Here is a 17511-nt window from a genome sequence, read left to right as displayed (position 1 = left end):
TGATTATGGAATGGTGCCATGGAGTGTATTGTTTTTACAAGAAAACCATTTCATCTTTGACTTAGAGGAATCAAATTCATGTAGTTGACCCGTGAACCCATTTGGCTTATATATAAATTTTCTAATGATGGAAGGTTAAACAAACCTGAGGGAAGGGGTCCAGTGAACCTATTACTAGTTAGAACTACATCAGTGAGATCACGAGAGTGGGCAAAAAATGTAGAGGGTAAAGAACCTGTGAAATTGTTAAAATTAAGGTATAGATATCTTATGTTTGTACCGTTTTCTAAATGTGTTAAAATTGGGCCATTGCGATTATTATATGAGAGGCCCAAGTAAGTAACTTGACCAAGGTCTCCTATGGATCTTGGTATCGGCCCAGACAAATTACAACCACCAAGATACAAATTAACTAATGACTCTAGATATCCAATTAAATCAGGTATACTTCTATGATGGAAATTTATTCAACCAAGAACAAGGTGTTGGAGAGTAGCACTACTTCCCCACTTAATTTTGTGGGTAATACTGCTTTTAAATCATCATTACTTTCCATGTCTAGAAAATCTATGTTGGGAAGGTGGAAAATCTCTTTGGGTATATTACTCCGTGTAAACCAGTATCACCAAGCTCAAGAACCCTTAAGTAGACAAACTCATGGGTAAAACAGAGGAAATGTTAACATATTCAAGAATAAGTACTCTCAGTTGAGTTAAATTCTGTAACAGCGATTCAAACACTTCATCTTTAAGTTGAACATCATTGTTGCGACTGAGATCAAGTGAGAACAATTTATGCAAATGAGAGATTCTTGAGGGAACTCTCCATGAAAGCCTTGTAGAATAGAGGTTGAGATGTGTCAAACCTTTTGCAAAGAAACCAAATTCTTGAGGAAACTGATTGGAGAGGGAAAAGTTTTAAGACATGTGTGATATAACACCAGATCAAGCCAAAGCAAATGTTACCTGGATAAATATACAACCAATACAAAACAAGTTGAAATTAGCATATCAACATAAAAAGTCAATAAAATAGTCAATGTAAAATTTTAGTTATACTTAACAGACTCGATGTATTAGTATCAATACTGAGACAATCTGTAACTTTCATTTCTTAACTTGAATAACAAACATTTACATTTCTCTATCGTTTCTTCTGTAAAATTCATAACTTGTTAATACACAAGTAGATATAGAACTAATAATCACTATATCGTATCAGAACTTGATGAAAGTCTAGATCGATCATGGAGATTAGTTCATCAGATTCGATTTCATACTTTCAGTGATGTTTTCCTGGTTTTCACAGGTTTTTTCTACAAATTCTGCATCAATCAGGGTTTATAAATGATGATTTATAGATCTTATTTTTTTTCTTTGATTGCTACGTGTTTGATTAATATTTTTGACTTGATAAGCACATCTAGCTTGTTCTCGTAAACAATTTCGTTGTGATCGTCTTTGATTGATTGAATAGAGTAGTTGTTATTGTAAGTTGGTGAAAATAGATCTAATTAGTTATGCTAGGTCATAATTTGGGGAACAATACTCATATTTCTTATGAAAATAATGTGTCAAACAATCTTGTGCGTGATGGTACGGATAATTGAAACAATGAAAATGATATAGAGAACAATGGTTCTACATAACATGATGCACATAATTTGTTTGATGATAACACACTTTCAATTAATTTGACTCTACATACGTTATATCTTCAAAACATAGATCATCCAGGATTAATTCTTATCTCTAAGAAATTAACTGGTACTGATAATTTTGGACCCTGGAAGAGGTCCATAAAGATTGCCTTGTCAGCCATGAACAAAATTGGGATTGCCAATGGTACTTATGCTAGACTTGAAGATACTTCTGAATTAAGAGCTCAATGGGAAAAATTCAACGAAATGGTTATAAGCCGGATCATGAACACTGTCTCGGATGAAATAAGTAATGGCATGGATTATGTTACTTCAGCTCATCATATGTGGGAAGAGTTACATGATCAATTTTCAAGTATGAACGGTAAGAACTACATGCCTTGGAACAGGGTGACAACTCAGTGGAAATCTACTATCATGAATTGAAAACTCTCTGGGATGAGAATACAACATTGGAGTCTGTCATTGCTTGCAAATATGAATGTTAGCGTGGGTCTTACAAATGTCCTGACTAGAGAGAGCAAAGAAAGAAGTTGTTTTATTTCCTTATGGAACTAAATGACAGCTATTCGATAACAAGGGGTCAAATTCTCATTATGTCGCCTTTACCTAGCAGTTCTCAGGCTTTTTCACTCATCAAACAAGATGATAAATAGAAATAAGGATATAATTTCTTTGGTCCTTTCATTGGGAATGTTAAGGAAAAATCTTCTTTTCCTAAGGCAGGAACGTCGGGAGAAAACTTTGTTAATAACAAGATATTTGGTGGTCAGAAGCCTATCCTCAAATGCACTCATTGTAACAAGGAGGGACATACCAGGGAATTTTGCTTCAAGTTAGTAGGATATCTACACAAGAAGAAATCAAAAGGAAAATTCCCTAATCAGTCTACTAGATTCAGATCACTTCTTGAACCTGGTAGTTCTGAAAGTCAAGCTGATACATAGTCTAATTCTAATGTTTTGGTTCATCATATTAGGACTTTACAAAATGGAGCTTCATGAGAACAACCTTCTATTTCACCTTCTTTGGAGCAGCTACAGAATCAGATTTCATATATGAATCAGACGATGATCCTCATGATGAATAAGAAGGATGGTTTTTCTTCCCCTAAGAACAAATACATTCCATGGCAGGTATGGCTTACTGCCTAAATACATCCATGCGTTCTCCTTAATGTCAACTTTGGATAGTTGATACATGAGCTTCTCACTATATGTGTTGTAATAAACACTTTTTCACTAATATCACTTCACTCATAATTCCATTCTAAGTTTCTTTACCTAATAAGCAACTTATTTCTATTACACAAACTGGTGTTGTTCATTTAAATGAGCACATTACTTTATTTAATGTGTTTTATGTCCCTGAATTTTATTACAATCTTCTTGTTGTTAATAATAGACATAATACAGTAATTGTTTTGTCAATTTCTTTTCCCAAAATTGTATTTTCCAGGACCAGACACAACAGAAAGTTCTAGCTAATGGTGAGCTTTGTGATGATTTATACTATCTCACTCAGTCAACCCCTTTCAGCTTACAGTCTGTAATACTCGTTTCTCCTGCTTTTTTGGCTCATGCTCACAATCTGATGGGTCATTCTCCATTGTTTGATTCCAAGACGTGGCATCTTCGTTTAGGATACCCACCACAGGGTGTTATTCAGTATTTAAATTTCCTTACCAAGAACTTTTTCTTGTAATATTGATTATCCCATTTATCCATTATCAAAACAGTGTAAACTTCCAATTCCTAAACACAGTTTCTCACATGCATCTACTGCTTTTGCATTATTACATATGGATGTTTAAGGTCCTTATCAAACATCTACTTTTAATGGTGCAAAGTATTTCCTCACAATTGTAGATGACCATATACGAGCTACTTGGGTTTTTCTCATGCCTGATAAAAAACAAGTGTTCTCAATCTTTTAGAGTTATTCTGTCTTATGTTACTAAACAATTTCATAAATATGTTCGAATGATTCGTATAATGGTAGTGAATTTATAAATTCATCTTTTGGAACACTTCTCAGTTTTCTTGGTATTGTTCACCACTGTTCTTGTCCTTATGCTCCAGAACAGAATTCAAGGGTTGAACGTAAGCATCGCCATTTGTTAGAAATGGCCAGGGCATTATGTTTTTAATCTAGCTTACCTATGAAATACTAGGGTGAATGTATACTCACTAAAATTTATCTTATTAATAGACTTTCAATGCCAATTCTTCAATACAAATCCCCTTTTGAAGCCTTATATGACACACCACTTGATTATTCATAGTTCAGGGACTTTGGGTGTCTGTCTTTTCTTCCATACATGATCTAGATAAGTTTTATTCTCGTTCGATCAGGCCTGTTTTATAGGATATCCTACCAATCAAAAAGGGTTTAAGTTGTTGAATCTTGACAATCATTCTATATTTACTAGCATGCATGTTGTTTTTCATGAACATATAAACCCATATCATGAGAAATCTAAACCTGTTAATGTTTCTGATTCTGATATTCTCCAGTGGTTATCTTCTAATGATCAATCACCATTTAACATTCCTTGTTCAGTCAATGAATCTGTTCCTTCACCGTCATCAGATGCAAGCATACTCCATCATATAATCTCCTCAGAGTCCTACATTTTCACCTCATAGTCAAACTTCAGCTTCTATAAAATCTTTTCCAATGCCACCTTCTATTGAATCATCTGTTACTTCACCTACCCGGACATCTGTTTGGCTTGCTAAGCAGGCCTATCTCCACATTAGTATGATATTGTCCGCTTTGGGCCGAGCCCGCACGGGTTTGTTTTTGGGTCACTCCCAAAAGGCCTCATACTAATGGAGTTATCTAGCTGCTTACATACTAGCAAACTTCCCCTCCCACAAATGATATGAGATAACTCCTAACAATCTCCCCCTTCACACATCGGGCTCGACACCTGTCGGGTCTGCCTCCTAATTATGCGATCTGGCTCCCCTTTGACCCATACTGGAAATCAATCTAGCTTTCTTACTCCCCCTAGGCCCGTATGGGAAGGCCCACCTGTCCTTTTCCTTGAACCCACACTGGGTAGCCCAACTGCCGCTCCCTAGGTCCATTCTGGAGTGCACGTAAGATTGTTGTGGACCGTCTATAACCTGAAGCTCTGATACCACTATTTGGGCTTGCTAAGCAGGCCTACCTCCACATTAGTATAATGTTGTCCGTTTTGGGCTCGAGCCCGCACGGTTTTGTTTTGGGGCACGTCCCAAAAAGCCTCATACTAATGGAATTACCTAGCTGCTTATATTCCAACAAACTTCCCCTCCCACAAACGATGTGGGACAACTCCTAACAATCTCCCCCTTCCCACATCGGGCTCAATACCTGTCGATTCTGCCTCCTGATTGTGTTCAAAAGGTGTTCAAAATGATGTGGTATATATTTTTCATACTATATACACATAGTTTGGGCAATGATCAAAAGGTGTTCTCTATCTGTCTCCCTGTACTACACCAGTGAGGCGGATGTCGTGTAACGCTGAAGGTTGATTGTCATGAGTCCGTGTGTACATAGCAGGGCAAATTCAACTTTAACGCAGTGATTAATTTCACGCCACGACTTTTATTCAGATAAGTAATCCTAATTTTTATTTGTTATCATCGATTCGTCTGTTATTATTACTTTCATCATTCGATGAAGAATGCTCATGATGTTGACCATATGAATAAGAGTTTTAGCCTTATGTTTCTTGAGATATAAGGTCGAGATCTCGAACATATTGATTTTTTGAACTTTTGAAAAATATTTCATCTATTTGTTGATTTATAATCTTCGACTTGGGCATTATTTGTCTTTCTCATATAATGTTAAGTTAGTATAATCTATTTACTAATTGGTCTACCGTTGTGAATCAATAACCTTTACTAACATTCTAAAGTTGAACTTTGTGTTTGCTAAACAGATTTATATCAATATATCGAGATTGAGGTGCAATGAATATTATTTTCCTTTCCTCACTCCTCTATATAGTCTATGATAATGTCTCTCCCAAAGTACAAGCACGAGCTAATAGCAATTAAGTTTAGCTTAGCTCCATCAATCAAACTCTCATAAAGCCCAGCTTCTCCCATTCCTTATTTCAGCTTTGTTTTGAGTGGGGTCTCAAGGGGGCGTGGAAACACATAAGAACTACACTCGGAATCTAGCCCTTATGTCCACTGATAAGCAATTCTTTTCTGCTTCTCAACGACTATGACTCTCGCTGACAGGATTGTGAGACCACACCACTGGAACAAGGAAGAGGGCCCCCACCCTGATTGAACGAGCTCAAATCAATCTTCCCTGTCTGTAGTTGAGTCAGACATGAGAAAAGGCGCAATCAGACGTCACTTGTTTAGAGCTTCCAGGCATAGCTCAATTTTGAAAAGTGTGGAGAAGTTCTAAAACAGTCCACGTTGGCCCAACAACCTATTGTTTTTTCCTATATTAAGGTGTCCTCTCTTACCTGGCTTATTAGCTCCCAAGACCTAGGAAAAAGAGTGGATTTGCAGGGTCCCAACTGAATTGACTTATGTTAAGACGATCTATATGATATCAATAATATGATAGTTTTAATAATATGCTTGTTTGATAATATGTCTGAAAGGGGTTTGACATCTTGCTAGAATTGCGCTCTTAACTTAAGTGTGAAGTTTTTAACTTCTCTTTATTTATACGTCATCTTTTTATGATACACTTGCAATGTATATTGTAAAGTTATATGTTATTTTTCGGTATATTCAGACATACTTCATTAATTATAGTTATGAGGGGTTTGTTTTTTTCTTGGTCTGTAAAATGAAGTATTTTTGCATGAACTTAGAGTTAACATTAAATATTTGAGGCGTAGTGTTGAAAATTTTGTGGCTCTATTTTTTTAAGGAGTAGTGGGGAACATAAACCGTAAATGATGTATATAATAGTGTGTTAATCTTATATTTGTTCACAATATTGTGATGCATTGCACAACTGTAAACTTCATTCTTATTTAATTTTTAAATGAGAATATATCTGAAAGACAGTTACATGAGTAATATATCTTGTAAATAATAAAAAAAAATCTCTTTTTTGTGGCAAGAGAAATAAGAGTATGAGAATTTTAATCAAAATTTAATTTTTATAGAGTTTATAATTTTGATGCCCATTTTATTTGACTGTGGGGGATGACAAATATGTCAATATTAGTATTTGTATAATCATTTTCATGTCTCATGTAATAGTCATTTGCGTTTGATGAATGATTGAGATGCTTGGACATAAATATCTTAAATAATAAAAGTCTTGAGGGGGTAATTTAAGGAACATTGTACATGATTGATTTCTCATCACTCTAATTATGTTGAAAAATCTTATCAATTTGTACTACTTGTCATTGTTGCAGCAAGTATCTCATGTGTAGCGTGTGACCCATATTTTACTAAATAATTATAAAGACACTTTTCTATAAATTTTATCATGTCAAATTTATAAATTGATGTGACATGAAATTGATGGTTGATATGTATCAAGATGGATACTTTGATACTAGAAAGGTACCACATGATGAGATTACGTGTTTTATAACTCTCCAATTAGTTTGAAATTTTCTTTTCAATCTATAAAGTAAGTTTCTACTTGAGAATAAGAAGAATATTTCGTTTATAGATGTATGTACAATATAATAACTTTGTTAATCAGAATAATCGAGTTACATGATTGTTGGAGAGAAATTATATTTATAATTGGTCGCAAGTACTAAGAATATACTTGAAGAAAAGAGCTAGGCAATGTGAATTTAGGTTGATAATAATCTACGTTTATGAGAAAGAGAATATAAACACCTACGACATGCCATAGTGTGGAAATATGATTAGTCATAATGTGAAATCACTCGAGTATGTAAAGTTAAAGGGGAATATTGTAGATCCTCTTTACAAAGGTCTTTGTTAAACATTGTTGCTAGAGTTGGCGTAAAATGTCTAAACCCTATCGTGGAGTAAATTGTGTTAAATCATAAAAGTGATCATTATGACCTTTGGAAGGTGTTACAATTGGAATGGTTTTAAAGCCTATGCGGACTGGATTGTGATGGATACCCATCTTAGAAATTTCTAAGTTCAATGGGTCAAACAAAATCATAAAAGAACTCATGTTTTACAACCACCATTCCAATTTAAAGAAAAGGTGTAGTATTTTTTTTATTGTCATGTGTGTTAGGTTGAGTTAATACTCTTAATAAGTTGATAGCCTTGTAATAGGTGGTTTGCGACAATATAAACTTGATGAACTTACCTATATGAATGTGGGGGCTACGCCCAACTCCCTATGAGATCCAGTAGGCTAAGGACTCTAGAGAATTCATAAATATCCATCTAAATATGTGTTACATCTTATAACATATATTGTTAAAGGCATTATCAAGGTTAATGTCATGTAAGAACACCTTTTGTTCTGAGAAAGGTTTTAGTGGGCATATATATCTTCACTAACTGCCATAAAAGGTTCAAGATTTTTTTCACCTAATATGGTTGTGTGACATATATGTATGCACGGGGTATCAATTCAAGTCCACAAGACATCGATACTTACATAACTGATTATCCATTGCCCATAAAACTTCTCTTATTACACCAATTATATTTTTTTTATCATGTGGGGGATTGTTAGAATTAATATTATTATTTATTCCAATATTAGTTTGATTCAAAAGAAAATTAATATTTTTAAGTGTGAGTCTTTTATTTAAGACTTTTCACTTGTATGACCTTTTGTATTTGAGATATTTCACTTTAAGACCTTCTAGGTTACACCTCCCCCTCATAATTATTTATAACCTATGACCTTTTAACTATCTTGGATTTATACATTTCCACTCCAATAAAATGAGATCTACACCAATTTATGAACAACACGATCAACGGATAATTAAACAAAATATTAAATCAACATTACCAAGTAATTGCATATTAGACTTATTGTTAGCTGAATTTATGTTTTTATATAATTTGTGATTGCATATTTTTTTCTAATAAAATATTTTTTTATGTATAAATTTGCATTTGCTGCTATAATAGAATTATGTAGGTATGAATTTTGAAATTACAATATATATAAACGATTTCGTTTATATAAAAATAATATAAATATGTGGTATATAAGAATAAAAAATGGGTAAAATATTAGATGTAAAATTATAAGTCATACAGAATCAAAAAAGAATAAAAATGGTAAATTTAAAGCTATAGTAAGATTTAAGAATGGATGAAACCAAAAGTTCGTAAAACCAAAAAAGGAAGAAACCAAATTACCCTTTAAAAGATGGTTTCCTTTTTAATTAATAATAAAAATGTATAAAGGATTTCATTTTATTATTTAATAAAAAATAAAAAAATCTACATAAAATAGAAATATCGTAATTATAATATGATTTCAATCTATAATTTGCTAAAAAATAACATAGAAATCTACGTGAAATAGAAATATAGGGGTGAAATCAAAATATGGCGTAACCGTAATAAATGAAACCAAGTACCCTATCAATAAATAATTTAGAGTTCTACGAAAATAGAATTGTAATCATATTAGAGTTTGAACAATTTTACTATTTTCTAGGGGTGAAATCAAAATACAATTTCTATAATACTTATATCATTTTATTAAAATGGAATTTTACCAATAAATTAAAATTTTCTTAATTAAAAAAATTCTAATTCAAACACATGACCTATTTACTTGGTCGTGATTTGTATTTTTCGGAACCTATTTAGTTGGGGCAATTTATGAATTTATTTATTTTAATATTTTAATTAAAAATAGGATTTAAACCTATAAAAATAATAAAAAAGCATGGCTTATAAAATCTAAAAAAAGTTAAAATTAATACGTATAAAATTATAAGTCATATAATAATCAAAAAGAGGATAAAAATAATACACTTAAAGTTATAACACGAATCACAAAAAATGAAACTAAAAGGTGCTGGACCAAAAAATAAGTGAAACCAAAGTAAGTTTAGCTTATTAATAAATGTTATGTTATGTTATGTTTTGGCGATTTTGTATTAATTATTTTTCATAGTCTAAAATAAAAAATTATAATTTTTTGTGCTCATGGTACACAATAGAAAAACTCAAAAAAAACTCTCGTTCTTTGGCTAATATTTAAGTTTAAATTTGCGATTATTATATTTTAATAATTTATATTAATTTTATAATAAATGATCATATTAAAAATATTTTTAATATTAGTGGATCATATTTGATCACTGGGATCCGCTGAATCATAAAATATCCCATCAAAAAAAGAAAAATACGATACTAACTCATATCTGGTTTGAATTCGAACTTCCAATATCAAGATCTTTTTATATCTGAAAAAATATTATACTAAACGCAAATGGTAACACTTTGAAAATAAAATGATCAAGACTTGAGAAAATGGGTACTCGTTTTACACTGTCTGCTTATAATGAAACAAATTCTTTAAAAGTGATTTCTTAGGCTAATGAATGTTTTATTAGTTATTGCTTTCTCGAAGGAGTGGATTGGTATTTTTATATATTTTAAATGCAATGATTTCCGCCCTTGGCCGGTAATAGGTTTTAAAAACTCATTCTTTGACTATCTGCTTGACCTTTACAGCAACTAGTAGCACTTTTTTTTTATCATAGGTAACCCGCAGCCGCTACCCTTCGGGTGCGCACTGGGTAAACCCTACGGGCTCACGCAATAGCCTGCAAACCACGTGAACCAAGGTAAACCGTATTTAAGCGACAGGCTCTGACTCAGGAGGCATAATCATTAATTCTCCTCCCGTGGGATTCGAACCTGTGACCAAGAGGACAGTTTTCCTCTTTTTAAGCAACTGAGTGAAAGACCAACTCTGAGAATTGACAGATGACTCGTTTTTAAAAGCTACTTTTAAAGCTCTCTTAAACCTTTGGTTTTTCAAGTAAAACCTATTCAATATAAACGCGTAATTGAAATTTTTTTCCTATGATATAAATGCGGTCAATGCTTCAAATCATGCTCCAATTCGTCGTCCCTAAATAGTCAAAACTCATGCTCCGGTTGGTCGTCCCTGGGTGCGATGGAATTTCATAATATTTAGGAGTTATTTTAGGATTGCTAATTTCCAATCTTAGCTTAAAATGAAACAATTCATTTTTTGCAGTGTAGGACTCAAATGCATTGATGCTGGTGTCTCAAAAAGATGAGTAGCATCATGGTTGGAAAAGAACCATATCGTCAAATTCCTCACTATCATTTCTGTTTAGATAAAACTAAAAGTAGAAGATTGTAGACTAATTGAATTTGGCCCGTTAGATGATTGTGACTGAGGACTTGGAATGGTCTCATACTAATTACATTTTCGGTGATTGGGTCGAGAAATTTTACTTAATATTTAATTAAAATATTTAATGACTTATTATATTATTTTAATATGAATATTGAATCTGTATAACGATAAGGATTTGTCAATTAATATCTGTTTATGCACAGAACTCAGTATCCGTTGATGGACCGATCCTGACGCCCCTGGTCAAGATTTGCTACAGCTGGTAGATCCTGATGACTGGCCAGTCAGGATTTGCTGTAATAAATCGTGACTTTTACCTTCAGTTTTTGGAAATATTCTATTAAATGCATATTAAGTCAGAATATTTATTTTAATTAATACATATCTTGAGTTACATTTTTATTTTGTATTATATACAGACTAAAATGTTTGGAAGAGATTTACGTCAATCAAATAATTGTGAAACCCTAACTAATATATATATATATATATCCACCATAACTTACAAAACATGACATAGGTTTTCTGGGTAAACTGAGGTACGGGTGGCTATTGAGTGCTACGTATTTGTGGACGAAGTACTCTATGGTGTTATATCATGTAAGTGATATTGCTGCAACCCAACACAGCGTAAATGGAGCAATAATCTCTTCAAAAACAGTCTAGACTTCTCGAATGTTAGGCGCCTCAGCTTTATTGATTTTTCAGATTTATTAAAGATTCTGTTAGAGATATGTGTTCTTATCTATCTTTGTCAATTCAGTTACTAATTAATCTTGTTGTTTTGCCTTCGTGTTTTATTTCGTTATTTGATTTAATTTGCTTATTCTTGTTAATCGTAATTATATATAACTGCGTCATTATTGCGCGTAATATTAATTTTTACCCAACATAATCAGTATCATAAAAAGAATAAGAGCAATTTGTAGGAGTTCCAATGGTCAAGCTTTGCTTAAACCGAAACAATGCAGTTTTTTGGTGGATGGGACTTAATGAAACAACAAGGTGGTATTGGAACAACTAAAAGTAGAAGAAGATCTGCCCTATACCTCACACTTGCAAATAAAAAACCTTGTACCAAAGACTAATTTATATATTTATATAAAATGACCAAGACCTCAAGTTGGGTCAGTCTTTTAAGTTGGTATAGTTTAATCTTGTTTGTTGGACTTGGAGCACTAATATGTGGTTGGTAATAGAATCCAAATGAGAGAGCACTAGAAAACTAGCTAGAAATATCAACACCTGCCCTAAATGTCAATGAGCATGTATTGACAAAGACCAAGATTTCTGTGTAAGTAATATGAATGAGTTTTTGAGAGCTACTTTTTAAAACTCGAACTTAAATATCACTCCTGACATTTTTGATTTTTACTAGGAGTTCTAGTATGGCTTGTGTTTCATCAACATCACTTGAATTTTAATTGTCCTTAATTCCCTGTAAGTTGGAATAAAAGTAAGTCTGTGTAAGTCCAATTCGTAACAAATGCCAATGCGCACTTTCATCGAGAGCTTTGGTAAAACATAATTAATTCTACCAACAGAGTGTTGGTTCAGTGGTCGAGAATTTTGGTTTCTCTAAGAGAAGTCAAGAGTTCGACTTCTGACGTTACTTAGAGTAAGTCCAACAACTCTCTTATATGAGCTCTTAAATTCAATTATAAGGATTTTGACAAAAAATGGTGCTCCAACAGTGACTTAGTGCTTCCTTAAATCACTAAGACATGGCCTTCCTTCTTTATCTTTAAGGAACTTCTAGTGCTCCCTTATAACACTTTTAGCAATAAAAAATTCATCTCTCTTTCTTCTTTTTACTTTTCTCTCTCTCTTTCTTCCACATATATTTTCAAATTTATTAATATAATATTAATAAGGAATAAAGTTAAGGATCATTGTTGGAGTTCAATTTCAAAATCATGTCTTAAATCACTAAGAGCTAATATTTTATAATATTTATAAGGAACCCATTAGAACACTATTGGACTTGCTCTTAAAACTATAAAAATCCAGAATTTGTTTATATCTGAAATAATATTATACTGAACCCAAATATGAACATTTTGAAAATAAAATGATCAAGACTTGAGAAAGGGGTACTTGTTTTCCACCCCAATCATTTTACATCCCTTGGAGACTGTTAACACTGGCTTCCTTGTTGATAATTGAGTGAAATACTGTTTGCCACAATGAAACAAATTCTCTAAAAGTGATTTCTTAGGGTAATGCGTGTTTTATTAGTTTTAGGTATTCTTATGTATTATTAGCTCTGGTATGTGGTTGAAACTTTATAGAAATTGTTGGAGACAGAATCATACCTTACTTGACCTTTACACCAACTAGTAGCACTTTTATAATATGCTGGATGCACAAGTAGCACTTCATAAAGCAATGGAAGACCAACTCTGAGAATTGACAGATAACTCGTTTTCGAAACTACTTTTAAAGCTCAATTGCAGTTCTCCCAACTTTCTTAAACCTTTGGTTTTTTCAAGTAAAAATATGAAAATAAGAACCTTTAACGTATACGTACACGAGACAGATGTTAATAAAGGAGTATGTCTTGCTCCTTCCAGCTGACTGCAACTTGAATCCAGTCTGATAACGTTCCTTTTTGTGCACAGAATTTACCCTAATGTAAAATAGTCAGAACTCATGCACCAATTCGTCGTCCCTGGGTGCGGAGGAATTTCATAATATTTAGGAGTTATTTTAGGATTGCTAATTTCCAATCTTAGCTTAAACTGAAAAAAATTCATTTTTTGCATGGTAGGATTTAAATGTATTGATGCTGATGAAGCAATTAGTTGGTGCCACAAGAAGATGAGTATCATACCTGCTTGAACATTTGTCTCTAATAATGTGACAGTGCAATTCAATTTGACTGAAAGCTTTTGATGTTATCACAGATTTTGACATGTTGCTTCAATGGGGATCACAAAGGTTTCATAGATTTTGAAAGTTTTTTCCAGTCGGCTTGCTGTGATTCAAAATTCTCCACATCGTACATGTACAGTTTATAAGTTTTGAGACACAAATTTATCAATCCAGACGTAAACAACACACCTTACTACTACTATGCTCTTACATTGGTTCCGCCCCTGGTTGGCAGACATATTCACTAAGCCTTTAGGGACACGTCAATAGACATATCTATTACATTCTTTTGCAGATTTTTATTAATTATTTTTTATAGTCTAAAATTATAAATTTTCGTGCTCATGCTCACGATACACAATAGAAAAACTCAAAAAAAACTCCCGTTCTTTGGCTAATATTTAAGTTTAAATTTGTAATTATTATAATTTAATAATTTATATTTATTTTATAATAAATGATCACATTAAAAATATTTTCAAAATTAGTGGTTCATATTTGACTGGGATCCGCTGAATCATAAAATATCGAGTCAGAAAGAGAAAAATACTATACTTTGAATCCGAACTTCCAATATCAAAATCTGTTTATATCTGAAATAGTATATTAGTGCTTCCTTAAATCACTAAGACATGGTCTTACTTCTTTATCTTTAAGGAACTTGTAGTGCTCCCTTATAACACTTTTAGCAATAAAAAATTCATATCTCTTTCTTCTTTTTACTTTTCTCTCTCTCTTTCTTCCACATATATTTTCAAATTTATTAATATAATATTAATAAGGAATGAAGATAAAGATCATTTTTGGAGTTCAATTTTAAAATCATGTCTTAAATCACTAAAAGTTAATATTTTATAATATTTACAAGGAACCCATTAGAACACTATTGGACTTGCTCTTAAAACTATAAAAAAAATATAATTAATTCTAACTATCATAACTTATATTCACTACTCCCTCTGTTTCGTTTTAATTGTCGTTTGACTTTTCTGCACTCATTTCGAAGTGTTTTGACCGCATAGTTAAAATAATAATTTTTAAAATTTTCTTTTTCTGAATAAAAATATATAACTTAAACTTTTATTTACAAAAGAAAATTTTAAAAAATAATAATTTTTACTATACGGTTAAAGCATCTTGAAATATGTGCAAAATTGTCAAGAGACAGTTAAAATGAAACAGATGGAGTATATAACATAATCATTACTTTGCATAGCCCTCGTCAAGAAAATAATGCAAAGTTAAAACATATAATTATTGCATTTTTTTCTGCTTAAAACATATACTGCTTTGTAAGGCTATAAGCCATATTTGTCAAAAAAAAAATTGTTGTTTTGCCTTCATGTTTTATTTCGTTATTTGGTTTAATTTGCTTGTTCTTGTTAATCGTAATTATATATAACTGCGTCATTGTTGCGCTTAGTATTAAATTTTACCCAACATAATCAGTATCATAAAAAGAATAATAGCAATTTGCAGGAGTTCCAATGGTCAAGCTTTGCTTAAACCGAAATAATGCAGTTTTTTGGTGGATCGGACTTATTGAAACAACAAGGTGGTATTGAAACCATTCAACTAAAAGTAGAAGAAGATCTGCCCTACCTTGTAACAAAGACTAATTCATATATCTATATAAAATGACCAAGACCTCAAGTTGGGTCAGTCTTTTAAGTTGGTATAGTTTAATCTTGTTTCATCTTGTTTGTCGGACTTGGAGCACTAAATGTCAATGAGCATGTATTGACAAAGACCAAGATTTCTGTAAGTGATGTGAACGAGTCTTTGAGAGCTACTTTTTAAAACTCGAACTTAAATATCACTCCCGAGACTTTTGATTTTTACTACAAGTTCTAGAATGGCTTGTGTTTCATCATCATCAATTGAATCTTAATTGTCCTTCATCAAGTTGGAATAAAAGAAAGTCTCTGTAAGCCCAAATCAGAACCAAGGCCAATGCGCACACTTTCATCGAGAGCTTTAAAGTAACATGGTCGACGCTATATCCAGAATGAATTCTTTTGGCCTATAACCAATTCTTCCCTTTCTTTTTTGTAACTTGCGAACCAGAAGAAGAATGACTACAGATGGTATAACCAGATTGAATTTCCATATAAACCTCACTAAGGTCCCTATTCAAGAAGTAAAACATAATTAATTCTACCAACAAAGTGTTGGTTCAATGGTCAAGAATTTTGGTTAACTATAAAAAAATATAATTAATTCTACCTATCATAACTTAAATTCAGTATGTAACAGAAACATTACTTCACATAGCCCTCGTCAAGAAAATAATGCGAAGTTAAAACTGCAAACATTTTCAAATAAGATTCAACTTCTACTTGTAAACTTTAACAGAGACAGAGACAGCGACTTCAATATAATTATTGCATTTTTTCTGCTTAGATAATAAAATTTTTCAAAACATATTACAATTATAATTCTTTTTTCCTAGAAGTCTCAACAATTTCTTGATAGGGTAGTCTCTTTCATCTTAGTACGATTGCACCATATTTTGGTTTCACTACTAGATTTACATTTATGTAGAATTATTGTCCAAATTATTGTCTTCAACAACGTATAAAATCTATTATTAAAGAGAAAAGATGAGATATATTTTTGGAGATAGCAATTAAAGCTAAAAAATTAGGCAAAAAGGGTGCATGTTGAAGCGGATTTCAAAGTAGGGGATGCAAACTGCAATTTATGAAAATAGGTATACAAAATTGAATTTTGGCCAAATATAAGGGATGCAAAATGCAATTCTCTCTTTATTTTATTCAAAAGTGCAACAGTTAACATAGAATCGCATTCTAATCTCCATCCTCCTGATCTTGAGTCCCAATTCCCTGGAAATAATTCCAGCAAAGCATTTTGGTTTTCCAGCTAGCAACATCAAGTTTTCGTTGATAAATGCAGGCACCACTCCACAGCCGTATCCAATCACCAAAGCTTCCCATGTAAAACCACCAAAAAAGTAATCATAATCTTCACCAACATAGCTATCAATGTCAAATGTATTGAATTGAGAACCTTTTGGAATCTGACCTTCAAGTTGGTTGCAAGACAGATTTAAACGTGCAAGTTTATATACACTGGCGAGTTGTTGCGGAATTTTCCCTCCCTGTCCAAGAGAGTCCATGAAAAGGGGTCAGTGTAGATGAGTTATAGTCCCGTCTACTAATATGTGGACTGAAATAGAAGCACATTTAGAGCAGTAGACGACGAAGACCGAGACTTTCAGAATCCGAATATGATGGGAATGAGTCAAGAATGGCAATGCAGGTTCAAGAAATTGAAAGAATTAATGGAATCTTATAAACTTTCTTAAACCTTTGTTTCTTAAAGTAAACCCAATTTAACATCCACTGTAAAAATGGGTTTGCGGTAATGTTAGATAAATTTATAAGTTGATAAATTGCGGTGATGTTAGATAAATTGATAACCAGTTTATTATGTATCATTAATCTAAGATATGCAGAGCAACAAGCAAACAAATTTTCTGGATGTTTAGCAATAAGCATCTAACTTTGCAAGGATATCTTATGAACTATCTTATGAACTATCTCAAAGGAAAATCTTATCATAAGGGCATGGAAACGAAAATCAAAGTTAAACTCAAACTCAAACATCATCCACATGATTAATATCTAACTTTTACTGTAGCTTGTAAACAGTAAAATTAA

This window comes from Apium graveolens, chromosome 7, assembly GCF_009905375.1.
Source record: "Apium graveolens cultivar Ventura chromosome 7, ASM990537v1, whole genome shotgun sequence".
NCBI classification, from domain to species: Eukaryota; Viridiplantae; Streptophyta; class Magnoliopsida; order Apiales; family Apiaceae; genus Apium; species Apium graveolens.
Note: the sequence above shows the minus strand (reverse complement) of the source record.